Source organism: Myotis daubentonii, chromosome 15 (genome assembly GCF_963259705.1).
Source record: "Myotis daubentonii chromosome 15, mMyoDau2.1, whole genome shotgun sequence".
Lineage (NCBI taxonomy): Eukaryota > Metazoa > Chordata > Mammalia > Chiroptera > Vespertilionidae > Myotis > Myotis daubentonii.
The window spans coordinates 26,489,338-26,516,935 of record NC_081854.1 but is presented as its reverse complement, the minus strand read 5'-3'; the positions used below and the strand labels follow the sequence as shown (position 1 = coordinate 26,516,935).

The window sequence follows — 27,598 nt, the reverse complement described above, 5'->3', positions numbered from 1 at the left end:
AACTCAAATAAACTAAATTTATACCTTAAGGAACTGGAAAAAGCACAACAAGCAAAGTTCAAAGTGAGTAGAAGGAAGGAAATGATAAATATCAGAGTGGAAATAAATGAAAAATAGTCTAACAAAAACAATATAAAAGATCAGCAAAACCAAGAGCTGATAGAGATAAAAAGATAAACAAGATAAATAAACCTTTAAGCAGACTCATCAAGAAACCAAGAGAGCCCTAGCTGGTTTGGCTCAGTGGATAGAGAGTTGGCCTGTGGACTGGAGGGTCCCGGGTTTGATTCCAGTCAAGGGCACATGCTTGGGTTGCGGGCTTGATCCCAGTAAGGGGTGTGCAGGAAGCAGCCAATCAATGATTCTCATCATTGATGTTTCTATCTCTATCTCCCTCTCCCTTCCTCTCTGAAATCAATAAAATGTATTTTTTTTTAAAAAGAAACAAAGAGAGAGGACCCAAACAAATAAAATCAGATATGAAAAGGAGAAGTAACTGACACCACAAAAATAAAAATTATTATAAGAAAACTAGAGGCCCAGTGCACAGATTCATGCACAGGGTGTGTGTGTGTGGGTCCCTCAGCCTGGCCTGTGAGGATCAGGCTGAAACTGGCTCTCCAACACCCTTCGAGGGGTCCTGGATTGTGAGAGGGTGGTTCTCTGGTGATGCACCCCAGAATCAGGCTCCCTCCTCTCTGGTTCCAGGTGTGTCACTCAAGAACCACAGCTGCCAAGTCACTGCAGCTCGGCAGCTCCTGCATTGAGAGTCTAGCCCAGCTGTGGGCAAACTACGGCCCGCAGGCCGGATCCGGCCCGTTTGAAATGAATAAAACTAAAAAAAAAAAAAAGAAAAAAAGACCGTACCCTTTTATGTAATGATGTTTACTTTGAATTTATATTAGTTCACAAACACTCCATCCATGCTTTTGTTCCAGTCCTCCGGTCCAGTTTAAGAACCCATTGTGGCCCTCGAGTCAAAAAGTTTGCCCACCCCTGGTCTAGCCCCTGGTAGTCAGTGCATGTCATAGCTACCAGTTGGACGGTTGAACAGTGGGCCAGTCGCCTAGGCTTTTACATATATAGATATTATGACAACAAATTGGATAACCTGGAAAAAATGGATACATTCCTAGAATGCAAACAATCTTTCAAAACTGATGCTCAACCACTGAATTAAAAAGAAAAAGAGAACCAAGATGGCTGCATAGGTAAACACCGAAGATTGCTGCCTCGCACAGCCACTTCAAGAATACAACTAAAAGACAGAACGGGCATCATCCAGAACCACAGGAAGGCTGGCTGAGTGGAAATACTACAACTAGAAGGAAAGAGAAAAGCATACCGGGACTCAGAGGAGCTGCGGTGCTGAAGTTAAGTGCACAGGTACGGAGGCGGACACGGAAAGGGCTGGCGGCTGAGGACACGGTTGGCTTTTTCAATCGAGAGGGAGTCTCAAAATCCCGACTGCTCTGAACTCCAGTTCCGGGCGAGTCTCTGGGGACCCTGACTGATACGGGGGAGAGGCTAGAGTACTGTCTGGCATTGTTCAAATCTCGAGGGTGGCTTTCTCTCAGAGGTGCTTGCAGCGATTACCGGGACACTGAGACTTGGGGTCTCTTAGGGCAGGACTGATGATCAGCCATAGCTATTTGCTCCACCCTATTGATCCCCTGGGACCCTTCCCCGCCCAAGCTGTGCACGGAGGCTTTTTCCCCCCTGTATTTATTTATTTATTTATTTATTTATTTATTTATTTATTTATTTATTTATTTAATTGTTTTACTGCTTAAAGTTTTACAAAGGGTATTACATATGTGTCCTTCCCCCCCCCTTTACGGAGGCTTTTGCAATCTGAAAATTACCTAACAAACTTGCAGCTGGCCCAAGGCCCCAGGGAAACTTGCATTCCTTCACAGCTGGCTCCTGCTGAGTAGCCTCAGGAAAAGGCTAGATTAGCACCTCCTTAAAGATCCAGGAGCCAGTGAGCCCGGTGGTCAGAGTGGGACCATCCAGATTGCAACCCCTCGGACCCATAAGAGACTCACTCAGGGGGCAGACTCAGTGAGCACCAAAGCCCCACTGAAGCAAGTCTTGCCCTGGAGGGGTGTCTCCAGCACAGAAGTTCTCCCACTGCAGACACAGCTGATTGTCACAGCCAATTGGCCTGGAGGTCAATTCCTCCCAGTGATACCTACAACAATCAAGGCTTAACTACAACAAGACTGTGCACACAGCCCACAAGGGGGTGCACCAAGAGTGTCCACCTCAGGTAATTGGGGAGGATGAGCCACTGGGCCCTATAAGACACCTAGCACAGAAAGCCACTCCATCAACACAGGGAAGCATAAAAAAAATGTGGAGACAAAGAAACAGGTCACAAATGACAGAAATGGAGGAAAGCAAACTACTGGATATAGAGTTCAAAACCACACTTTTAAGGTTTTTCAAGAATTTTCTAGAAACTGCCGATAAATTTAGTAAGACCCTCAATAAGTCTAGTGAGACCACTGATAAATTTAGTGAGACCCTCAAGAAATCTCAAGCCAGGCCTAGGGACCCTACCCATGGGGTCCCAGATTGTGAGAGGGTGCAGGCCGGGCTGAGGGACCACCCCCACCCCCTGAGTGCACGAATTTTTGTGCACCAGGCCTCTAGTCTATCAATAAAAAGTCCAAGACCTGGCACCAGCACCAGCCTGCCTTGTTTCACAGCTGGGTCTCACCTGGGCACTTCCAAACCCTATAAAAATAGGAGGAATCTGCAGATCTCTCTGTAGCTCCTGCCACGTGGTTGACTTTGCATCTCCCTGGAGACCCAAGAGCCAGTACACCCAGTGGACAGCTTCAAACCATACCAGGTTACAACTCTACACATCCACAAGTGACACACTCAAGGGCCAGACTCAGTGAGCTCCATAGCCCTACTGAAGCAAGTCCTGCTTCACAGGGGTGTTTCCTACACAGCAGCTCTCCCACTGTAGTCACAGCTGGTCCTCACAGCCATTTGGCCTGGTGGTCAATTCCTTCCAGTGACACTAACAGCAATCAAGTCTCTACTACAACAAAACTTCCACATAGTCCACAAAGGGGTGCACCTAGAGTACCCAGCTCAGTCAGGTGACTGTGGAGGCAAAGCCACTAGGCATTATAAGACACCTACTACACAAGACCACTCTACCAACTCCAGAAGACATAGCAGCTCTATCCAATACATAGGAAAAAATACAGGGAAGCAGCCAAAATGCATAGACAAAGAAATATGTCACAAATTAAAGAAATGGAAGCAAGCAAACTACTGGATACAGAGTTCAAAACTATGGTTATAAGGTTACTCAAGAATCTTCATGATACCTTCAAGGGACTTAGTGAGACTTTCAAGGATCTTAGTGAGAATGCCAAAGACATGGAAAAGAACTAGTCAGAAATTAAGCATACACTAACATAAATAAACAATAATTTACAGGCATTCAATAGTAGAGTGGAGGATTCTGAGAATCAAATCAATGATTTGAAATACAAAGAAGCAAAAAACACCCAATCAGAAGAGCAAAAAGAAAAAAGAATTAAAAAATATGAAGATAGCATAAGGAGACTCTGGGACAACTTCAAGTGTACTAACATTTGTATTATGGGGATGCCAGAAAGAGAAGAGAGAGAAAGATATTGAAAACTTATTTGAAGAAATAATGACAGAAAACTTATACCTGGTGAAAGAAATAGACTTACAAGCCCAGGAAGCACAGAGAGTCCCAAACAAGAGGAATAAAAAAACACACACACACAAAACCACCCCCCAAAAAACCCACACCAAGACACATCAAAATTAAAATGCCAAGGGCTAAAGACAAAGAGAGAATCTTAAAAGCAGGAAGAGAAAAGCAGTTAGTTATCTATAAGGGAGTACCCATACAACTGTCAGCTGACTTCTCAACAGAAACTATGCAGGCCAGAAGGGAGTGATAAATGTTCAAAGTGATGAATAGCAAGGATTTACAACCAAGATTACTCTACCCAGCAAAGCTATCATTTAGAATTGAAGGTCAGGTAAGAGCTTCACAGACAAGAAAAAGCAAAAGGAGTCCATCACCACCAAATCAGTATTACATGAAATGTTGAGGGGTATTCTTTAAGAAGAGGAAGAAGAAGAAAAAGAAGAAGAAGAAGAAGAAGAAGAAGAAGAAGAAGAAGAAGAAGAAGAAGAAGAAGAAGAAGAAGAAGAAGAAGGAGAAGGATGAGGAGGAAGAGGAGGAGGAAGAGGATGAGGAGGAGGAGGAGGAGGAGGAGGAGGAGGAGGAGGAGGAGGAAGAGGAGGAGGAGGAGGAGGAGGAGGAGGAGGAGGAGGAGGAGGAGGAAGAGGAGGAGAAGGAGGAGGAGGAGGAGGAGGAGGAGAAGGAGAAGGAGAAGGAGGAGGAGGAGGAGGAAGAGGAGGAGGAGGAGGAGGAAGAGGAGGAGGAAGAGGAGGAAGAGGAGGAAGAGGAGGAAGAGGAGGAAGAGGAGGAGGAGAAGGAGAAGGAGGAGGAGGAGGAGGAGGAGGAAGAGGAGGAGGAGGAGGAAGAGGAGGAAGAGGAGGAGGAGGAAAATGAACAAAAACTGGCAATAAATACATATCTATCAACAATTGAATCTAAAAATCAAAATAAATGAATTTGAAACCTAATAAACAGAATAAACAGGTGAATAAAATAGAATCAGAGATATGGAAATGGAACAGACTGATGATTCTCAGAGGGATTGGGGTTGGGGGGGGGGCCAGAAAGAGATTAAACAAAGATCTGATATGCATATATGCACTACCTATGGACACAGACAATAGGGTGGTGAAGACCTGGGGAGGGATGGGAACCAGGTGGAGGAGGCCAATGCAGGGGGGACGGCGGGGGGGTTGGGGGGAAGGGGCGGGGAAGAGGCACATCTGTAATTCTCTCAACAATAAAGATTTTTTTAAAAAAAGAAATGGAAACTAAGAAAATAATTCAATTTCCAATTGCATAAAAAAATACTTAGGAATAAATTTAACCAAGAAGGTAACTGTACTCATTTTCCCAGCCAGGTGGCTCAGTTGGAGTGTTGTCCCAAACACCAAAAGCTTTCAGGTTTAATCTCCAGTCGGGGCATGGATGGGAGGCAACTGATTTATATTTCTCTCTCACATCAATGTCTGTCTCTCATATATTGGTGTTTTTTATCTCAGGCTCTCTCCCCTTTCTCTCTCTCTAAAATCAATAAACATATCCTTAGGTGAGGATTTTAAAAAAAGGCCTGTACTCAGAATATTATAAGGCACTGAAGAAAGAAATTGAAAAAATATAAATAAATGCAAGCATATATCGTGTTCATGGTTAAGAAGAATTAACATCATTAAAATGTTCATGTTACCCAAGGCAATCTATAGATCCAGCACAATTTCTATCAAAATACCAATGCTGCCCAGGCCAGTATGGCTTAGTGGTCAGAGCGTCAACTTGAGCACCAAAGAGCACATACCTGGGTTGCAGGTTTGATTCCCTGGCCCCAGTTGGGGTGTGTTCAGGAGGCATCCAATCGATGTGTCTCTTTCACATTGATGTTTCTCTCCCTCTTTCTGCCTCCCTCCCTCCCTTCTTCCCTTCTACTCTCTCAAAACAAACAAACAAACAAACAAACAAACAAACAAATACTAAGGTGTATTTCACAGAACTAGAACAAGTAATCAAAAAATTTCTATGGAACCACAAAAGACCCCAACTAGCCACAGCAATTTTGAGACAGAAGGACAAAAATTTGACATATCACACTATTTGATATCAAACTATACTACAAGGCTATAGTAATAAAAAACAGCATGGTATTGGCATAAAAATAGACATATAGTGCATTGGAACAGAATGGAGAGCCCAGAAATAAAACAACCCATATATAGTCAATTAATATTTGAGAAAAGAGGCAAGAACATACAGTGGTAAAGATAGTCTATTCAATAAACGGTATTGGGAAAATTGGATAGAAAAATGAAACTAGAACACTTTTCTACCCCATATGCAAAAATAAACTCAAAATATATTAAAGACCTAAAGTAAGACTTGAAACTATAAAGCTCCTAGAATAAAACATAGGCAGTAAAACTTCTTGAGAGCTTAAAAATGATGGTGGAGTAAATGGAAGTTACACTGACACTCTCCCAGGACCAAACTGGAAAAACAACTAAAATATAGAAAAACCACCCTGAAAAATCTAATAAAGACTAACTGAAGAGAACCAAGGATAGAAAGTGGAGACTGCATAGAGACTGGTAGGAAGTGTGGAGATGTGAAAGGCCTCACTGGGCTCCCACAGATAGCAGCTGAAGGTCCGGAGGGATATCTCAGCTGTGGGGGGTTCCCACTGAGAACTCTGGGGTCTAAACACCAAGCTGGGCTTCCCAGCAGAGAGCACCAGAACTGAGAAATGTGCCTACAGAACATCTGGCTGTGAAAAGCAGCAGGGTTGCTGTCTGACAGAGAGAGATGGCTAGAAATGCAGGCACCCTCTTAAAGGTCCAACGCACAGAATTTCGTGTGCAGCCACTCACCTTGTGCATTGGCAGAGGTAGGGCAGAGTCGACTGAGCTGTGTGAGGAGAGCCCAGGGTTGGGGATCTGGTGTTGGAGTTCAGAGGGCAACCACCCCGGTTTCCTGTGAAGAGTCATTGCCTCCTGCTGCGGAGGACATCTTTATCCATGGACATTTGCTATCCAGGCAGTTTGGCCTTGGGGGGAAGACAGCTGACCGCCCTGTTGGAAGAACTCTTGACCCACCCTAAGTCCATAGCCTGAGGCAAATCAAGACTGAGCATCAAATGGACTGCAGGCAGAGGCGGATCTCTGGAGGTGTTGAGTCTTTGCCTGATCTCCTTCTGGGGCCAGGGTTAGGAAAAGCAGACCCTGGTGCATATCTTGGTCCTTTCCAAAGACAGAAAGCCCCAGAAGAAGGAGCCATAAGCTGTGGATTGCTGATAGCTCCAAACAGGGTACCCAGGACCAGTCAGAAACAGCCGCTCTCCAGCACTAGAGATTGGAAGTCATAGCAGATCTACCTAATACATAGGCACAAACCCAAATAGGGAGCCAAAATGGGGAGACAAAAAGACAAACCCCAAGTGAAAGAATAAGAGAATTCCACAGAAGAAGAGCTAAACAAAATGGAGATAAGAAATTTATCAGCTATAGAGTACAGAATAATGACAGCAAAGATGATCAAAGTATGAGAAAAGGTATCTATACTAATAAAAGCCTAGGTGGCCCTCGTGCCCTCGTGCAATCCCTCACATCATCACAAGATGGCCACCCCCACGTCATCACAAGATGGCCGCCACAAGATAGCCGGCAGGGGATGGCAGTTGGGGGCCATCGGGCCAGCAGGGGAGTAGTTAGGCATCAATCGGGCCAGCTGGGGAGTAGTTAGGAGCGATCAGGCTGGTAGGCAGAAGTGGTTAGGAGCGATTAGGCTGGCAGGCAGAAGTGGTTAGGAGCGATCAGGCTGGTAGGCAGAAGTGGTTAGGGGGCGATCAGGCTGGCAGGCAGAAGTGGTTAGGGGGCTATCAGGCTGGCAGGCAGAAGTGGTTAGGGGGCGATCAGGCTGGCAGGCAGAAGTGGTTAGGGGGCGATCAGGCTGGCAGGCAGAAGTGGTTAGGAGCTAGCAGTTCCGCATTGTGAGAGGGATGTCCGACTGCTGGTTTAGGCCAGATCCTCACAGGCCAGTTTGAGGGACCCCATCGGTATATGATTAATGGAATAAGAGAATCACCATTTTGCAATCATCACGGTAACAGCTGGTTCAAGCCAAAGTCTTCAATGAATTCTAAAAACTAAAGGATGAAGATTTGAGGACTAGGCTCTCTGTATAGTTCACAGTATTTCCCTGTAAATTACACAATTACTTACAAAGGCAAAAAGACAAACTTTACAATGGAAGAACCTGACAGACACCTTCTTACCATCTCCTAAAATAGGACAAAACCAACATGTGTCTCCCTACATGATGCGCTAAGAAAGACATAATGGCACTTCTGTGGTCTTCCTGCCAAAGCACATAATCTGTATTTCATCTTTAACAAACATCAGACAAACCCAAGTGAGGGACAAGCGACAAAATTATGGGCTTGGACTCTTCAAAAATGGCAATGTTGTGAAAAACAGAGAAAGGCTGAAGAACTCTTGTGGATTGAAGAGATTTATGAGACACGAAAGCTGAATGCAGTGAATAATCTGGAATTGGATTCTGGGTGGAGGGGAGGAAGAGAGTGGGGGAGGGGAAAACTAAAAGGGATATTGTTGGGTTAATTGATAAAATTTGAGTACTAGCTGTGGTTTAGCTAATGGCATTAGATGTCTTGATTTTAATCCTTCTATCATGGATATGTAAGAGAATATCCTTGGTATTAAGAAATGCAGTCTGAAGTCTTTAGGGATAAAGGAGCATGATGTTTACAACTTATTCTTTTTTTTTTTTTTTTTTTTAGGCGAGCCCCTCGGGGAACCATGGCACCCGGGACCCACATGCACTCTCAGCGAGAAACTCGGGACGCAGAAGGTCTTCCTGGCATGTGGCGTCCTCCGTGCCAGCCACCCGAAGGTCACGGTCAGACCGCCGGGCCTGGGTGTGAGACCACAGAGCCCTGGAAGATCTGCCTGGGTTTTGCTATCCCATCCCACATTGGATGCTTCTGCGCCTGCCAGGGTTCCCTAAGTCCCCTGTGGGACAAGTGGGGTGCAGCCGCACGACCTCCTTGCGTCCCTTCAGAACAGAGGGGCTGGCATTTGCCCTGCACCCAGTGGAGATGGAGGCCCAGGGAGAAGGGCCGGGACCAGCTCGCGGGGCTCTACGCCCATGCTCCCCGCTAGGTGCTCACCGGAGGACCCTCGGCCCCTGCTGCTATAACGCACAGCCTGCAGGACGCCCTGTCTGCCCAGATGCTCCAGGGGCCTGAGTGGCCGAGTAGCGCCCACTTATGTACAACTTATTCTTAAGTGGATTGGGGGGAAGGGAGGGAATGCATGTATGTGTATTGTGTAAAAGTAGCTTTACAGTTGTTTGTATGGAAAATCTATATCCTATCTAATAAAAGAGAAAAATGGTAATTGGCGTACAACGATACCCTTTTCATTGGCTAATCAGGGCTATATGCAAATTAACTGCCAACTAAGATTGGCAGTTAACTGCCAACAAGATGGCGGTTAATTTGCATATGTAGGCACAATGCAGGGAGGCGAAAGGGAAAGCAGGAAGAAGCCCCCTGCCACTGACAGTGATCAGAAACCCAGGGGGGAGCTAAGAGCTGGGGGGCAGGGCAAAGGCGGCCCCAGGGCCGCCTTTGCCCTGCCCCCCAGCTATGATCGGAGAATCAGGTGCCTTTTCCGCCCTGGCCAGTGATAGCAGGAAGTAGGGGTGGAGCCAGCGATGGGAGCTGGACACGGTCGAAGCTGGCAGTCCCGGGAGCTAGGGGTCCCTTGCCTGGGCCTAAAGCGAAGCCCACAATCGCAGGGCCGCTGCAGCTGCGGGTCCCCGCTGCCCGGGCCGGACGCCTAGGCCAGAGGTGTTAGGCCTGGGCAGGGGTGGAGCCTGCAACCACGGGGAGCTGGGGGTCCCCTGCCCAGGCCTGACACCTCTGCCGGAGGCATCAGGCCTGGTCAAGGGGCCGATCCGGTGATTGGTGATCGGAGGGTGATGAGGGTCAACTCCTCTGGCCGAGGCATCAGGCCTGGGTGGGGGGCGGAGCCGGGGATTGGGGGGATATGATGGTCCCCTTGCCCAGGCCTGAAGCCTGGGTCAGAGGCGTCAGGCTTGGGCGGGGGGTGGAGCAAGCGATCAGAGGGAGATGGGGGTCCCCTGCCCAGGCATGATTCCTGGGCCAGAGGCCTCAGGCCTGGGCGGGGGCCAGAGCCAGTGATCAGGGGGAGATGGGGGTCCCCTGTCCAAGCCTGACACCTCTGGCGGAGGCATCAGGCCTGGGCAAGGGGCCGATCCTGCGATTGGAGGGTGATGGGGGTCAACGCCTGAGGGCTCCCAGTATATGAGAGGGGGCAGGCTGGGCTGAGGGACACTCCCCCCCCCCACACACACCCAGTGCACGAATTTCTTGCACCGGGCCCCTAGTATATATATATAAAAGCCTAAGTAATTGTTAGGACTGGATGACTAGCCGGTAGCTATGATGCACACTGACCACCAGGGGGCAGATGCTCAACACAGGAGCTGCCCCCTGATGGTCAGTGTGCTCCAACAGCCAACCTCCATGGTCCCTCCCCACTTCCTGCTGGCCCCAATCAGCCTGATCGCCAGCCAGGCCGAGGGACCCCACCCATGCACGCATTCGTGCGCCGGGCCTCTAGTCTATAATAATAAAAGCATAATATGCAAATCAACCGAAGGGCTGAGCAGCAGAATGACCATCCAGATGACCACACTATGACACGCACAGGCGCCAGGCTAGCCAAGGCAGGTGCAATGCAATTGGTCAGGGGGCCACCATCGCCCCAAAGGAGGCCCAGGCCACCCTCTGCAGGGTGATCCATGCAAGGGGGGGGGTGGTGTTCCACGATCGATTGCCCACAGAGGGAGGCCCAGGCCACCAGCTGGTGGTCAATAGATGGGGGTGGGGGGGCTCCAATTGCCCCAAAGAGGGAGGCCCAATCCATGAACATGGGGGGCAATAGATTGGGGGTGGGGCTCCACAGAACTGGGGAACCGGTTGTGTGTGGCAGTGGGTGCAGGCAGTGCCAGGCCAAGGGGGGTGTGGGGCTGAGAAAAAAAACAGACCTGGGTTCAAATTACAGGCAGACCAAACTCGGGGTGAGAAGAGGTCTTCTGCTTGGCTACTGCCTAGCCTGCAGGCTTAGGTTGTCACCTCTGTTCAGGGAGCAAATGGAGTTGAGAGAGAGGTGGGCAGGAGAGAAGGAGGCTTAGAGCTTTGCTACAGCAGTGCTGTGAGCACCCAACCCCAACCCAGGGGTGGAGATTGGAGCAGCCAGTGCAGACCCGAATGAAGCCCTTTCCTCACTGAGAATGAATGAGGGTCCTCAGGACAGGGTCATTTTTATTTCTTACATTTCTTCAAGTCAATTCAATTAATTGAATTTTTTTTTTTAAAAAAACTTAGCCTTTCCTAAGCTTTTATAGAAAAAAAAAATTACCAGTGTGGTATGCTGGTTTTCTTTTGTTCTGATACACACTAAATAAAGTATAAATATTAGTGGAAAAATCAATCCTAGCCCTTCCTTGAATCACCTGGCTGTCTGGCGTGGGGGTGGGGTGGGACTTCAGGCAGCACAGGGTTACCCAGAATCCCTCATTATTGACATTGTTCTGTTCCTCAGGGCAAAGTCCTTAAGGGCATTCCCACCAGGCCAGACCTGCTGGAGCCAGGCTCTGTTGTCAGGGGACAGGTGTGTCAGGGCAGGGCCCCCGTGTGTGCAAGAGATCTGGTAGAAAGTTCCACCGTGGCTGCTGTGAGCCCCTACTATTCTCTGCCTCGTCTCATACCACCTAGGCTTAGTTCAGTTCCTGGAATTTCCCCAAACTCGCTCCCACTTGAGGGTTTCACGCAGGGTGTTGCTGGGTAACTTTCCTTCCACAGGGACCTCTGACCACTGAGGCCCTGAGGCATGCTTCTGTTCTTTGCTCTAAAAGTACACTTTGCATTTACCTTGGGAGCGGTGTCACAAGTGGCAGTCAGGCCTTATGTGTAAGGTTGTTTGTCTAATGGTCTTCTCCCGGGGAGACTGCCAGTCCTGGGAGGAAAGGGCTTGGGCAGGCTGCAGGGCAGGGCCCCTCCCCAGGGCTCACAGCCAACTACCACTGCATCTTGTCCTTTCTCCTGCCTGGGGACAAACCAGCTTCCTTCCCTTCCCTTCCCTCCCAACTTGGGTTTGGTTATTCCTGCCTCTAGGCTTTGACTTTGACCTCTGTTGAATCCTCTGCCTTCTTGGAAAAACAAGGAAAGCTGCCTTCCTCAAGAGCCTGAAGCTCTCTTTTTACTGCTCCCTTAGCACTTTGGGGCCTTGGGGCTCCTGTGGCTTCTCACCAAAACGGCAGTGGAGCACAGCGGTAAGGGCATTGACTGAGGAGCCGGGGCTCTGTGTTCAAATTAGAGCTGCACAGTTACCTGCTGGCGGACCCCAGAGAAGTGATTTAACTTCTCCTTGCATCGGCTCCTCCAAACTCCTGGAGGCCTCATCAAAACACAGAGTGCTGGGTCCACACCGGAGTTCTCCACGCTGCAGCCTGGAATGGGGCCTGAGAATTTGCCTTCTAAACAAGTGCCAGCTGATGCTGTTGCTGCTGGTGCAGGGACCCCACTTTGAGAATCATTGTCATAGTTGCTATAGAAGGCACACGGAGATGAGTTAATATAAATCAGGTACAGTCATGTGGCAGGAAGTAAGTGCTAACAATACCACTTATACCAGAGGATCTGAGCTTCTTTATTTTTTCTTGTTTGTCTATTTATTTTAAGTGAACTTTAAATTATACTTTTCAATCACAGTTTACATTCAATATTATTTTGTATTAGTCTCAGGTGTCCAGCATAGTGGTTAGACAATCATATATATTACAAAGTGTTTCTGCCAATATTTCCGGAACCCACCTGGCACCATACATAGTTATTAAATTTTTTTTTACAATTTTAATCATTTTTTATTTTCAATTGTAGTTGACATACAACATTATATTAGTTGCAGCTGTACACCCAAGTGACCAGACATTACATAACTTAATAAGTGATCACCCCAATAAATCCTGCACACATACCTTCACCTTTTTCACCTAACCTCCCAACCCCCTCTAATCTGGCAACCAACAAAAAATTCTCTATGAGTCTGTTTCTGTTCTGCTTGTTCATTTTGTTTTTTTTTTTTTCTTTTTTTTTTTTATTAAATCTTTATTGTTCAGAATATTACATTTGTTCCTCTTTTTCCCCCCCCATAACTCCCCTCCTTCCAGTTCCCACCCCACCCTCTGCCCTCACTCCCCACCCACTGTCCTCATCCATAGGTGCACGATTTTTGTCCAGTCTCTTCCCGCATCTCCCACACCCCTTTCCCCCCCAAGAATAGTCCATTCCCTTTCTATGTCCCTGATTCTATTATAATCAGCAGTTCGTTCTGTTCATCAGATTATTTATTCACTTGATTCTTAGATTCACTTGTTGATAGATGCATATTTGTTGTTCATCATTTGTATCTTTACCTTTTTCTTCTTCTTCCTCTTCTTAAAGGATACCTTTCAGCATTTCCTATAATACTGGTTTGGTGGTGATGAGCTCCTTTAGCTTTTCCTTATCTGTGAAGCTCTTTAGCTGACCTTCAATTCTGAATGATAGCTTTGCTGGATAAAGTAATCTTGGTTGTAGGTTCTTGGCATTCATCACTTTGAATATTTCTTGCCACTCCCTTCTGGCCTGCAAAGTTTCTGTTGAGAAATCAGCTGACAGTCGTATGGGTATTCCCTTGTAGGTAACTGAGTTTCTTTCTCTCGCTGCTTTTAAGATTCTCTCTTTGTCTTTTGCTCTTGGCATTTTAATTATGATGTGTCTTGGTGTGGTTCTCTTTGGATTCCTTTTGTTTGGGGTTCTCTGCGCTTCCTGGAGTTGTAAGTCTACTTCTTTCACCAGGTAGGGGAAGTTTTCTGTCATTATTTCTTCAAATAGGTTTTTAATATCTTGCTCTCTCTCATCTTCTGGCACCCCTATAATTCTGATGTTGGTACGCTTGAAGCTGTCCCAGAGGCTCCTTACACTATCTTCGTATTTTTGGATTCTTTTTTCATTTTGCTTTTCCAGTTGGGTGTTTTTTGCTCCTTCGCATTTCAAACCTTTGACTTGATTCTTGCGCTCCTCTCATCTGCTGTTGGGAGTCTGTAGTGTATTCTTTATTTCAGTCAGTGTATGCTTAATTTCTAGTTGGTTCTTTATCGTAACATCGAGGGTCTCATTAGATTTCTTGTAGATCTCATTAAGTTTATCAGCGGCTTCTAGACAGTTCTTGAGAGACCTTAAAAGTGTGGTTCTGAACTCTATATCTTCCATTGACAATTTTGTCCTGTTTCTTTGTCTCCTCACTTTTTATGCTTTCCTGGTGCACCCCCTAGTGGTCTTTGTGTGGAGTCTTGTTGTAGTTAAGCCTTGATTGTTGTAGTTAATATTGGGGGGATTTGACCTCCAGGCCAACTGACTGTGAGAGTCAGCTGTGTCTGCAGTGGGAAAACTTCTGTCCTCTGGGGAGGTGCTAATCTAGCCTTTGCCTGAGGCTATCCGGCAAATGGCTCTGTGCAGGGCTTGGGCGGGGTGGGTCGCACAGGATCAACAGGGCGGGCGGAGGGAGCAGTTATGGCTGCTCTTAGTCCTGTCCCCAGAGGCTCTGCCTCTCAGAGTCCCAGCAACCGCTGCAAACCTCGGAGAGAAAACTGCCCTCGCGTTCCGACTGATGCCAGACAGTCCCGCTTCTCCCGTTTGAGTGTGGGTCCCTAGAGACTCACCCAGAACTGAAGCTCAGGGCATGAGACTCCCTCCAGATTGAAAACGAAAACCGCGCCCTCAGTCACCAGCCTGCTCCGCGCGCACCTCCGCACCTTTGTATTTTCCGCACTGCGCCTCCTCTGAGTCTCGGTATGCTGTTCTCTTTCCTTCTAGTTGAAGAATTTCCTCTCAGCCAACTTTCCTGTGGTTCTGGGTGATGTCCATTCCGTCTTTTAGTTGTATTTTTGATGTGGTTGTGCGAGGCAGCATTCTCTGGTGTTTACATATGCCGCCATCTTGGTTCTCCTCCTGCTTGTTCATTTTGTTTTTAGATTCAATTGCTGATAGATATGTATTTATTGCCATTTTGTTGTTCATATTTTTTATCTTCTTCTTAAAGAAGACCCTTCAGCATTTCATATAATACTGGTTTGGTGGTGATGAACTCGCTTAGCTTTTTCTTGTCTGTGAAGCTCTTTATATGTCCATCAGTTCTAAATGATAGCTTTGCTGGATAGAGTAATCTTGATTGTAGGTCCTTGCTTTTCATCACTTTGAATATTTCTTGCCAATCCCTTCTAGCCTACAAAGTGCCTTTTGAGAAATCAGCTGACGGTCTTATGGGAGCTCACTTGCATGTAACTAACTGCTTTTCTCTTGCTGTTGTTAAGATTCTCTCTTTGTCTTTATCCTTTTGCCTTTTGATTATGATGTGTTTTGGTGTGGGCCTCTTTGGGTTCATCTTGTTTGAGACTCTCTGTGCTTCCTGGACTTGTATAGGGTGTCCCAAAATTCACCCAAGAAGTAATTTTGACACCTTTCAAAAGAGGACATTCAGAAAGCCAAGAGACATATGAAAACATGCTCAAAGTCACTAATCATCCGAGAAATGCAAATCAAAACAACAATGAGGTACCATCTCACACCTGTCAGACTGGCTATCATCAACAAATCAACAAACGACAAGTGCTGGAGAGGATGTGGAGAAAAAGGAACACTTGTGCACTGCTGGTGGGAATGCAGACTGGTGCAGCCACTATGGAAGACAGTATGGAGTTTCCTTAAAAAACTGAAAATGGAACTCCCATTTGACCCTGTGATCCCACTTCTAGGAATATATCCCAAGAAACCAGAAACACCAATCAGAAAGGATATATGCACCCCTATGTTCATAGCAGCACAATTCACCATAGCTAAGATCTGGAAACAGCCTAAGTGCCCATCAGTAGATGAATGGATTAGAAAACTGTGGTACATCTACACGATGGAATACTATGCTGCTGTAAAAAGGAAGGAACTCTTACCATTTGCAACGGCATGGATGGAACTGGAGAGCATTATGCTAAGTGAAATAAGCCAGTCAATAAAGGAAAAATACCACATGATCTCACTCATTCATGGATAATAGAGAGCATTATAAACTTTTGAACAATAATAGATACAGAGGCAGAGCTGCCTCAAACAGATTGTCAAACTGCAGCGGGAAGGCCGGGGAGGGTTGGGGGGCAGGAGGTAGGGGGGTAAGAGATCAACCAAAGGACTTGTATGCATGCATATAAGCATAACCAATGGACATAAGACACTGGGTGATAGGGGAGGCTAGGGGACTGTCTAGGGCGGGAGGAAAAATTGACACATATGTAATACCCTTTGTAATACTTTAAGCAATAAATAAAAAAAAGTAATTTTGATAGAAAACACAGGTTTATAATTAAAAATTGTAAATTTTTTATTGATTCATAAAGTATACAGTATAGGGCTATCTATGGAATAGCACATTGGGTAAATGGCCTCCACGGCTTTGCTGGCACATATGCAAAGCCGTTGTCTTCATTGGTCTTCATTGTCCCTGCTCCTGGGCCATAATTGGTACTTGGTAATGCTTATCAAATTGAATTTGATTCAATAAACCAAGTAAAATTAGGCTTTTATTGTTTGTTGTTGTTGTTGTTAATGCTCACATAAAATTCAAATCTTGTGTGAATTTTGGGACACCCTATATGTCTGTTTCCTTCACCAGGTTAGGGAAGTTTTCTGTCATTATTTCTTTAAATAGGTTTTCAATTTCTTTCTCTCCTCTTCTTTTTCCAGTACCCCCATGATGCAAATGTTGGTATGCTTGAAGTTATCCCAGAGGCTCCTCATTTGTGGGAAATCTTTTCTCTTTTTGCTCTTCTGATTGGGTGTTTTTTGCTTCCTTATATTCCAAATTGATGATTTGATTCTCAGCTTCACCTATTCTATTGTTGAATCCCTATAAATTATTCTTTATTTCAGTTAGTGTACCCTTCATATCTGACTGTTCATTTTTATATGGTATTGAGGTCCTCACTAAGTTCCTTGAGCATCCTTATAACCAGTGTTTTGAGCTCTGCATCTAGTAGGTTGCTTGGATCCAACTTGTTTAGTTCTTTTTCTGGAGTTTTGTTCTGTTTTTTCATTTGAGCCATGTTTCTTTGTCTTCTCATTTTGGCCCCTTCCTGGTGTTTGTTTCTATATATTAGGTAGAACTGCTATGTCTCCTAGGCTTGGTATCGTGGGCTTAGGGTGCCCAGGCAAGGCCAAGCTGTGAACCAAGGCTGGCTGCTGCTATTGCTGGGCCTGGGACTACTTAGTGATAGGTATGGGACTTGCTGAGGCCAGATGATGCTTATTTAAGAGATTTTAGGAAAATCTGAAGCATGAGCCAAGACAGGCCATTCCTGTGGTAAACCCACTGGAAACAGTTTGGGTGGGCCTGGAAGTTGGTGGGACAGGATCTCAGGGAATCACCAAAGTGGGGTAGATTGAGGGAGTCTCAGATATTGCACCTGTCTACAGACTTCATGGAGGAAGGGCTCATCAAAAGAACAATGGCTTCTGCCAGCACTTCTGTCTGGCAGAATGTTGCCCCTCCAGCTCTCACCCTGATGTCAAATAATTTAGTTCCTCCCTGTATGCTTCTGGTGGCTTCCAAGCTGCTGCCCCCATGCTGAAGCTCAGAGGAAGTGAGTCTAAGTTTGTGCATGGTCCCTTTAAAAGGAACTTCCTGGGAGTCCAACAGCCTCCATTTCCCTCAGACTCAAACTCTGCTGATTTTTACAACCAGAACTTATGGTGAATTCTCTTCCTGGCACTGGAACCCTGAGCTGGTGGGCCTGGTGTGGTACTCCTCAGCGGGTACCTTCACAGCTGAGATATCCCTCCTGATTTTTATTCACCAAACATGAGTGTGGCACCAGCCTTCTGAGTCTCTACCCCTCCGACCAGTCCTGATGTGGCTTCTTCTTTAATTTCATAGTGGTAGGACTTGCATTTCAGTTGGTTCTAAATGATGGTTGTTCTATACTTTAGTTGTAATTTTGATGTGATTGTGGGAGGAGGCAAGTACTGCATTTGCCTACACCTCCATCTTGACTCAGTTATTACAATATTGACTATATTCCCTATGCTGTGCTTTATATCCCATGACTATTTTGTATCTACCAATTTATATTTCTTAATTCCTTCACATTTTTCACCCAGTCTGCCATTGCCCCCTCCTCTCTGTCAACCATCAGTTTGTTCTCTGTATCTATGAATCTGTTTCTGTTTTGTTGTTCATTTATATTGTTCTTTAAATTCCACATATGAGTGGAATGCTGCCTATGGTTTCTTCTAGGATTTTTATGGTTTCACAACTTACATTTAAGTCTTTTATCCATTTTTAGTTTATTCTTGTGTATGGTATAAGTTGGTGGTCTAGTTTCTTTCTTTCTTTTTTTTTTTTTTTTGCAGGTATCTGTCCAATTTTCCCAAACCACTTATTGAAGAGACTGTCTTAACTCCATTGTATCTTCTTGCCACTTTTCTTAAATATTAATTGAGTGTAATGTCTTGGGTCAATTTCTAGGGCCTCTGTTCTGTTTCATTGATTTATATTACTATTCTTGTGGCAGTACCAGGCTATTTTGAATACAGTTGCTTTGTAGTATAACTTGATATCTGGTATTGTGATCCCTCCAACTTTGTTCTCCTTTCTCAAGATTGCTGTGGCCATTTGAGGTCTTTTTTGGTTCTATATAAATTTTTGGAATATTTATTCTAGATCTGTGAAATATGCCATTGGTATTTTAACAGGGATTGCATTGAATCTGTAGATTGCTTTGGGTAGCATGGACATTTTAATGATGTTAATTCTACCAATTCATGAACACAGTATGTTCTTCCACTTGTTTATAACTTCCTCTATCTCTTTTTTCAACATCCTGTAGTTTTCTGAGTACACCTAGTAAATCTAACAAATTATATATAAGAATCATATACAGAAAACTATAAAACACTGCTGAAAAAAATCAAAGAAAAGACCTAATAAATACCATGTTAATGAACTGGAATACTAAACATAGTAAAGATGTCACTTATTCTCAAATTTACTAGGTGTACCAGTTAATAATGTGGATTTTGTAATCAATGAAAACATAATTTCAAGAGAAACATCAAAAGTGCTTTATTCAAAGTAATGTCCATCGCTAGCTACATTTCCCCCATCCTTAGGTAATTTGTGGATACTGTCCCAATAGAACTTTTCTTGTTTTGAGGCAAACCATTCAGAGACCCAATTTTCCACTTCTTCATACGTTTTGAAGTGCTGCTCAGAAAGTGCGTGTGCTATCGATCAGAACAAGTGGTAATCTGAAGGAGCAAGGTATAGTGAATATTGAAGGTGGGTTAATAATTCCCAGGCAAGATCTTTTAACATGTCTTTAACTGGTTTTGAAGTGTGTGATGGTGCATCGTCATAAAGCAAAATTACTTTGCCGTGTCTTCTGGACCATTCTGGTTGTTTCATGATCAAAGCGTGGTTCACATTGATTATTTGTTGTCGGTAGCAATCAGTATTAATGGTTTCACCTGGTTTTAGTAGAAACTCATAATACACCATACCTTCCTGATCCCACCAAATGCAGAGCATTGTTTTCTTTCCGAAGCGATTTGGCCTTGCAGTTGATGTTGATGGTTAACCTGGATTAACCCATGATTTTGTGCATTTGGGATTCTCAAAATAAATCCACTTTCATCACCAGTCACAATTTGATGCAAAAAAGACTTTCTTTCGTGCTGTTGAAGCAACATTTTACTGATGACTTTTCGGTTTTCCATTTGTCTTTCGTTCAGTTGATGTGGCACCCATTTTCCTTCCTTTAAAATTGTTTGCTGAGCAACATTTAATCTTTCTGCAAGTTATTTTTGAGTTTGACACACATCTTCATCCAATAATGCTTGTAATTGTTGGTCTTCAAACTTTTTGGTTGACCTGAAAGTTCTTTGTTTTTCACATCAAAATCATCACTTTTGAAGTGTTTAAACCAACGTTCACAAGTATCTTGAGATGGAGCATGTTCACCATAAGCTTCCTGAAGTATTCAGCAGCACTTTTCTTCAAACTAAAGTAATGAATTAAAACTTCCTGCAAATGCTCTTTTTTTGGCATGAAATTCGACATTTTACTATTATCGATGATGTTAACACCTTCATTTGACATGCGATGTTTGAAGCTTGCTGTCAATACAACAAAATAGCATACATACCAAATTGCATATATATATCAACATATGTGTAAGTCCATTTACTGAAAAAAATCCGCATTATTAACCAGTACACCTAGTATTACACATAAGTACTTCTTTTGTTAAGCCATTATATATGGAATTGTATTTTGAATTTCAGTTTCCATATGTTCATTGTTAGTACAAAAAATGTGGCTAATTTTTGTGTTGATCTTGCATTCTGTAACCTTGCTGAACTCACTTATGAGAGAATTTTTTCCCCTTGGGATATTCTACATAGAACATTGTGTTATGTGCTGATAGGGATGGTTTAATTTATTCCTTTCAAATTTATATGCTTTTTATTGCCTTTCTTTTCCTAACTGTGCTGTCTAGAATTTTCAGTATTGTCTTGAATAGGAATGGTGAGAAGTAAACATCCTTCCCTTGTTCTCACTCTTAGGGGAGAAAGTAGTCTTTTAGTGCTGGAGTTTTTGTAGGTTAGTTATAGGCTATTACACTACAGAATTTTCTTTCTCTTTCTAGTTTTCAGAGAATTTTAATCATGAATGGGTGTTGAATATTATAAAATTTATTTTCTGCAATGATTTATATAACCATGTGATTTTTTTCTCTATTTTATTAATATGAGAGTGCATTAGTTGATTTTCAAATATTGAACCAGCCCTGCATCCCTGGGATAATATACGTGGCCATACTGTATAATTCTTTTTATATATTGCTGGATTCTATTTGCTCAAATTTCGTTAAGGATTTCTGCATCTATATTTATGAGGAATATTTGTTTGTCTTTTTTTGTACTATCTTTGTTTTGTTGGTTTATTTTTTTCTGATTTGGCTTCATGGTAATACTGGTTTCATAGAATGAACTGGAAGAGATTATGTAGAATTGGTGTTAATTCTTTTTTAAATGTTGAGTAGATTATATGGGCTGGAAGTTTCTTTTTCAGGTTTTAAATTACTTTAGTTGTTATAGGACTATTCAAGTTACCTAATTTACATTAAGTGAATTGGGGTAGTTTATACTTTTTGAAAAGTAACCACTAACACTATAGTAATACAAAGAATTGTAAGAAAATACTATGAACGACTATATGTCAACAGCTGGACAATGTGCATGAAATGGATAAATTCCTAGAAAAGTACATTCTCAATCTCTAGTGCAGGACAGTGTCAATTGCTGTTACTGTCTATTTAGATCAGGCAAAGACTCAAAGCCTCCAGAGACCTCCTCTGCCTACAGATGAGTAGGATTCTGTGTTAAATTCCCTGCAGGCAATCGTGCACAGGTGTGATGGGAGTTTTTTCACCCACAGTGTGGACAATTGCTTCTGTCTGGAGGCTAATTGTTATTCTCAGTCTCTTATTGGGCCTCAGAAACTCCACACCATGGGGCAAGGTGTTTTCTAATAGAGCGGTCAACTGTCTTTCCCCCAGGCAAACCTGCCTGTATAGCAGATGTCTGTGTGAGAAAGATGACATCCGTAGCATGAGGAAATGACTCTGCACAGGAAACCAGGGTGCCTGCCTTCTGAGCTCTAATCCCACAGTCCCCGATCCTGGCTTCTGCTCACACAGCTCCAGTCCACTCTGCCCTCCCTCTGGTGAGGCACAAGGTTGGTGGTTCCACAGGGAATTTCTATTGTTCTATGTTCCATTTTATGAATTCTTTCTTCTACACTTTCCATTCTGCTATTGAGCCCATTCATTAAGGTTTTTATTTCAGTTAATATATTTTTTTAGTTCTAAAATTTCCTTTTGGTTCTCTTTATATTTTCTATTTCTTTGCTGAAACTTTCTATTTTTTTTTCATTTGTTTCAAGCATGTTTGTAATTGCTCACTAAAGTATTTTTATGATAGCTGCTTAAAAACCTTTGTCAGATAATTTTAACATCTGTATCATCTTGGCATTTGTGTCTGTTGATAATTTTTTTCATTCAGTTTAAGAACTTTCTTGGATTTTAGTATGATAAGGGATTTTTCAATTGAAACCTGGAATTTTGGATATTATGTTATAGGAATGGATCTTTTAAAATTATTTTTTTTATTGTTGAAAGTATTACATATGTACCCCTTCGTCCCCATTACCCCTCTCCAGCCCGCTCCTGCCCCCTGCCCCAGGCCTTCACCACCCCACTGTCCTTGGTTAGCAGGGTTCTCTCAAGCAAGTCTTCCATTGATTATTCAGGCAGTTTTTCTGTATTTTAGTTGTAATTCCAGTTTGGTCCTGGGAGCATGTCAATGTAGCATCCATGTACTTCACCACCATTTTTAATCTTGCTCAGGAATGGACCTTAAATCTGTGTTATAGCAAACCTCCCCAACAATGCTCCAATGAAATGAAGCGGGGCACTGCCTCACTACTGTTAAGTGGGCGGTAGAAGTCCAGATTCTCCATTCAGCCTCCCTTGACCCGGGGGGCAGGGGGTGGATGAAGGTTCCTTGTTTTTGGACAGGAGAGGGAGTTCAGGTCCCCCATTAGGCACCCACTTTACCACCCTAGTTGGAAGGGAGGAGGGGTAACTTATTATGGCAGTCCATATGGCTTCCACACAGATTCTACTGTAGGCTGTGGGCTTGTTACCACTGAGTGATGGTGGACGTCCTGACTGACCATTAGACCTCCTCTTACCCCACTCCAGTGAGGAGGGGAGCCCTGTGGGGATGAGAGCCCAGCTCCAGACTCAGCCTCCTCTGGAACCACTTAGATGGGGCTTAAGGGAGTGGCCTGAGGATCCGTGCTAAAAAAGCCTAGGCTCCCCACTCAGCCTTTGCTGCCAGGGAGTGAGGGTGAAGCTGCAGGTTTTTCTGTAGTTGAGCAGTTATTGCCTGGAAGATTTCTGTCTATCTAGACGGCCCCTTTCCTGGTTCTTTGGCTAGAAGAGCGGGATTTTACTGAAACTTTTTTGGTCTGTGCTCATTGGTAGTTCCAGTTGCTGGCTTCTCCAGAATTTAGTCTGGGATATATGAAGCAAAGAGAAAATCAATGGAATTCACTGCCATATTATTCCTCAGATCCTGAGGTCCCTAACTAGTGTACCTTATTTACACCTTTCAGAATTTTCTTATGCTTGTTTTACAATGTCCAGGGTTTTTAATTATACTTAAAGAAAGAAATAGGGGAAAGTACACCTACCCCATCTCCCCAGAACCATGTCCAGTATTTTCGCCATACCGTCTTTGCCACGGGCATTTTTGCCACAAGCATGTTTGCAACAGAACTAATTGACCATAAAGCAATTTTGTCACACAAAAAAATAAAATAACTGGTTGATACTTTGTATGTTTTTTGTTTGTTTGTGTTTTGGGTTTCATTTCTTTATTTAGTAACTAGAGGGCCGGTGCATGAACTTCGTGCACAGGAGTGGGGGGGGGGGTCCCCTCAGCCCAGCCTGCACCCTCTCCAATCTGGGACCTCTCGGGGGATGTCTGACTGCCATTTTAGGCGCGATCCAGGGATTGGGCCTAAACCAGCAGTCAGACATCCTTCTCACAATCCAGGACTGCCAGTTCCTAACTGCTCGCCTGCCTTCCTACCTGATCACCCCTAACTGCCTCCCCCACCAGCATGATCACCCCTAACCACCACTGCCTGCCAGCCTGATCACCCCCAACTGCCCATTCCTGCCAGCCTGGTCGCCCCCCAAACTGCCCTCCTCGCCAATCTGGTCACCCCACACCGCCTGCTGGTCATTCGTTTGGTCATCCCTCACTAACCCCCTTGCTGGCCTGGTTGCCCTACGCAGCCTGCTGGTCAGTGCTTTGGTTGTCCCTCGCTAACCCTCCTGCCGGCCTGGTCACACCACGCAGCTGCTGTGTGATTGTTACTGTTACTTTTTGGTCATCCCATCTGGTTGTGACGGGCCTAGGCTATTATTAGTATAGATTAATCAACCACTGTAAAAAAATAAAATAATTGACAGTTTGGTGTTTTTATTTGTTTGTTTGGTTTCATTTCTCCATTGACAAGGTTTTCACAGTTACTCACATTTTTGTATTATAAAGAAGTCATAGCTAGTCCTCGCAGTGGTTGGTACAGTGATGAGAAGACATGGTGTTGGTCTTAAAATAGTTAGCATTTATTTGCCCCAAGAGTTGATTTCTTGTTTTGAAACACATTACATTAGGAGGGAAAAAGAGGCCAATGACCCTCTTTGAGGGCGCAGAGTTGAACCCACATTTCCCATGAACAAAGACAAGTGCTTAGGTACAAAATAACGTCAGTTATTTGCACAGTATTGTTATGAATCTACACACATTTTAAATGCATTCAAATATTTTGTATTTCTTAATAACGTCTTCTTAAATTTGTTATGTTTAACTAGAGGCCCAGTGCATGAAATTCATGCACTGGTAGGGTCCATAGTGGCTACCGGCTGCTGGCTGGGTACTCCCTCCCTTCCCCCGGCCACCTGCTGCCACCGGCTGGGGCATCCTGCCACCACCATCGGTCAGGGCCTCTCTGCCTTCCCCTGGCTGGCCCTACCCCCTGGTCAAACTACTGGATGAACTCCCGGTGGAGGGGACAATTTGTATACTACACTTTTATTATATAGGATTTTATTTATTTATTTATTTATTTATTTATTTAATATATTTTTTATTGATTAAGATATTACATATGTGTCCTTATCCCCACGTTACCCCTCCACCCCCGCTCATGCTCTCCCCCCCCACCCCCCCGTTGTCCATGACCTTTGGTTAGGCCTATATGCTTGCATATGAGTTCTTTGGTTGATCTTTCCCCCTTACCCCCACCCTCCCCTACCTTCCCTCCAAGGCCCGACAATCCAATCAATGCCTCTCCGTCTCTGGATCAGTCCTTGTTCATCAGTTTATGTTGTTCATTATATTCCACAAATGAGTGAGATCATGTGGTATTTATCCGCTCTCCAGTTCCATCCATACTGTGGCAAATAAGAGTTCCTTTTTCTGCCTCTTCTTAAAGAATACCTTTCAGCATTTCATATAATGCTGGTTTGGTGGTGATGAACTCCTTTAGCTTTTTCTACTCTGTGAAGCTCTTTATCTGACCTTCTATTCTGAATGATAGCTTTGCTGGATAAAGTAATCTTGGTTGTAGGTTCTTGGCATTCATCACTTTGAATATTTCTTGCCACTCCCTTCTGGCCTACACAGTTTCTGTTGAGAAATCAGCTGACAGTCGTATGGGTACTCCCTTGTAGGTAACTGACTGTCTTTCTCTTGCTGCTTTTAAGATTCTCTCTTTGTCTTTTGCTCTTGGCATTTTAATTATGATCTGTCTTGGTGTGGTCCTCTTTGGGTTCCTTTTGTTTGGGGTTCTCTGCGCTTCCTGGACTTGTAAGTCTATTTCTTTCACCAGGTAGGGGAAGTTTTCTGTCATTATTTCTTCAAATAGGTTTTCAATATCTTGCCCTTTCTCTTCTTCTGGTACACCTATAATTCTGAATTGGTATGCTTGAAGTTGTCCCAGAGGCTCCTTACACTATCGTCATATTTTTGGATTCTTTTTTCTTTTTCGGTTGGGTATTTTTTGTTTCTTTGTATTTTGAATCTTTGACTTGATTCTTGGGATCCTCTTGTCTGCTGTTGGATCTCTGTATATAATTATTTATTTCAGTCAGTGTATGCTTAATTTCTAGTTGGTATTTTTTCATATCCTTCAGGGTCTCACTAAATTTATTGGCGGTTTCCATAAAATTCTTGAAAAACCGTATAAACGTGGTTTTGAACTCTATATCCAGTCGTTTGCTTTCCTCCATTTCTGTCATTTGTGACCTGTTTCTTTGTCTCCGCATTTTTTATGCTTCCGTGTTGGTAGAGTGGTTTTCTGTGCTAGGTGTCCTGTAGGGGGGCCCAGTGGCTCAGCCTCCCCAGTTACCTGAGGTGGACACTCTTGGTGCACCCCCCTGTGGGCTTTGTGCACAGTCTTGTTGTAATTATGCCCTGATTGCTGAAGGATCACTGGGAGGAATTGACCTCCAGGCCAACTGGCAGTGAGAATCAGCTGTGTCTGCAGTGGGAGAACTTCTGTGCTGAAGACACCCTTCTGGGGCAAGACTTGCTTCAATGGGGCTTTGGTGCTCACTGATTCTGCCCCCTGAGTGTGTCCCTTATGGATCTGAGGAGTTGTAATCCGGATGGTCCCCCTCTGACAACTGGGTACACTGGCTCTTGGGTCTAAGGAGGTGCTAATTCAGCCTCGGCCTGAGGTTACCCGGCAGGAGCTAGGGAGAGAACTGCAGATTCCCCTTCCTTTTTTGGAGTTTGGAGGTGCCCTGATGAGGCCCAGCTGTGAAGCAATGCAAGCTGCTGTGGGGCCTTGGGCCTTCTCTTGGAAGTTCTGGGTCTGTCTGGCCCAGCTGCAATTTGTTAGGTAATTTTCAGGTTGCAAAGGGCCAGGGCATTCATATGCAAAAGCCTCTGCCACGGCCTGGGTGGGGTGGGGTCTCAGGGAATCAAAGGGCGGAGCAAGCAGCTATGGCGGATCCTCAGCCCTGCCCTAAGGGGCCGCATGTCTCAGTGTCCCGATAATTGCTGCAAGCACCTCTGAGGGAAAGCTGCCCTCAAGTTCAGAGCTCTGTCTGCTGCCAGACAGTCCAGTTTCTCCCCGTATGAGTCCTGGGTCCCCAGACACTTCCTGGAACCAGAGTTCAGAGCAGTTGGGAGCTTGTGACTTCCTCCCGATTCAAAAGGACAGCTGCGTCCTCAGGTACCAGCCCCTTTCTGCACACGCGCGTGCGAGCCTCTGTACCTCTGCACTTTACTTCCGCAGCTCCTCTGACTCTCAGTGTGCTTTTCTTTCCTTCTAGTTGTAGAATTTCCACTCAGCCAGCCTTCCTGTAGTTCTGGATGATGTCCGTTTTGTCTTTTTGTTGTATTTTTGAAGTTGTTGTGGGAGCCAGCAATTTCCTGGTATTTACCTATGCTGCCATCTTAGTTTCAGGATTTTATTTTTAATATTTCTCTTTTCTTTTTAACTGTAAGAGACCTTTATTGGGTAAATTACAGAGGTAGAAAAAGTAATCCTAGAAGAAATGGACTTAGCAAACAAGTTCTAGAGTTAAAGGAGTGAGGGAGCTTGGGAGTGAGGAAGCTAATGGTAATGTGGTGGGGGCGGGGAGGGGAAGGGAAAACATGGGCATGCTCCTGGGAGGGAGAGTGCTCTATTTTATTTTTCATTATTTTACTTTTTTTATGGCAAAATTGCCTTATGGCCAGTTATATGGCAAAAACATTTCTGGCAAAAATTCTTGCAGCAAAGATGCTACAATCAAGGTACCTAGAACCTCCCAGGACATCGCTGCTTTTTGAAGACCTTGTTCTTCCCTCTTTTATTCCTAATGCCCAGCAGTCAGCAGAGTGGTGTCAGAGTGAAGATTTCTCAGAAGCTTCCCTTATCATCTGTAGGATTTGCATGGCTTTGCCTATTGTCCAGTTCTGGTTTCAAATACAGACTAGACACCTAATAAAAGTGGTGAGGTTTTAGTCCCAAGACTTGCCCATGTAATCATAGTTCACATAAGTTACCTTCTTTCCTTCTGATATCTCTGGGCTCTTTCTCAACCCTTGGGGGTTCCTGAAATGTCAATGTTGGTGGTCGGATTCCCTAACTT

General features: G+C 44.4%; 1 pseudogene; it reads right to left on the bottom strand.

Moving 5' to 3' along the window:
- The window catches only part of LOC132216258 (lysosome-associated membrane glycoprotein 1-like), a 24,142-nt pseudogene extending 969 nt beyond the window's left edge, over positions 1-23,173 (bottom strand).
- Between the last annotated feature and the right edge of the window lie 4,425 nt (positions 23,174-27,598).